Raw genomic sequence first — 1,287 nt, 5'->3', positions numbered from 1 at the left:
CCCCCTCTCTCTCTCTCTCATCTTATTTCCACCTTCATCATCGTTTCTCTGCTGCGGCTCAAATGTCAAGTTGAAGTTTCACAGAAAAGCTGATCTGTTAATTTGGGTTTTATTCTGTGAACAGTTTTAATCTTCAAACGGTCGATCAATATTTGAATGTGAATTACAACTTGTTAAATAAATCTTCTGCTTGTAAAAGTTTTTTTTGCATCTTTTTCATGTTATTTATCTTCATACAGCCTCATAACTTTGGGGGAAATAATATATTCCTCATCATGTTTTTCTTTTGCTTCAGATTTTCCTAAGAAACAAGAGAAACTAAAACAGAAGCAACAATAAATGAGCTATTTGAAGAGTTCATTAAGAGATCAGGATCAAATTTATTCTGGAACAAAACTGCTGCTTCTTAATATGAAAGAAATTAGCAGAAAATTATGAAACACGTTGTTTAAAAAGCTGCAGTCGTTTCTTCTTTTGGTAAATTAGTTTCCTGTGAAAGATGGAAAACTTGAAATGAATTTTAAATTTTCAACAAACTCCTGCAGGCAACAAGATGAAGGATCAGCAGGAACAGAGACATTTGATGAAACAACTTTGAGTTCATATTTCACTTTTTCATTTAACTTCTTCAGTCTGAGTATTTCTGGCTCCAAGACTTTAAAATTAGCAGCTTTAACTGCTTTCTGGATGCATTTCCCAACATGTTTCCATCCCATCACACAACAGAAACCATAAAGATTTATTGGATTATAATAAACAAACAGGAGAAGAACAAGTTACACAGAGAGAAGCTGAGTGGGAAGACCTGGGTTTTCATAAGTTAATCAGCAGCGGAAGCTGATCAGAGAACAATGAACAGGTGAGGCTGATTAGGGGCCTGAGTAACAGCTGCGAGGAGCAGCAGCTGGAAATGATCCAGAAACCATGAAACGCGACAGAGAGATGGAGGAGAAATGACCCGAAGATTACCGTCAAAACAAACCAGAACAATTCAGTTCAGTTTGTTTAGCACCAATTCACAACACACTTCAAAAAACAGAAATCATTTCAATACAATTCTACAAGTTTCAGCTAATAATAGTGATCAACTAATCTCAGTTTATAATTCTAATTAGTTTAAAAAGTTTTTCTGTACGGAAATCCAGCAGCGCATCGAGTCGTTGACCTGCAGCATCCCTCCTCCTGACCAGCAGGGGGCGACAGGAGAGAGGAAACATGCCCCTCTAACAGGAAGTTAGTTAGTTTGAAGAAGTGACGTGCTGGTATCTTTTTAGATTTTATAGAAAT

Source organism: Poecilia formosa, unplaced genomic scaffold (genome assembly GCF_000485575.1).
Source record: "Poecilia formosa unplaced genomic scaffold, Poecilia_formosa-5.1.2 Scaffold339, whole genome shotgun sequence".
In the NCBI taxonomy this organism is placed as follows: domain Eukaryota; kingdom Metazoa; phylum Chordata; class Actinopteri; order Cyprinodontiformes; family Poeciliidae; genus Poecilia; species Poecilia formosa.
This window is presented reverse-complemented; position numbering follows the sequence as displayed.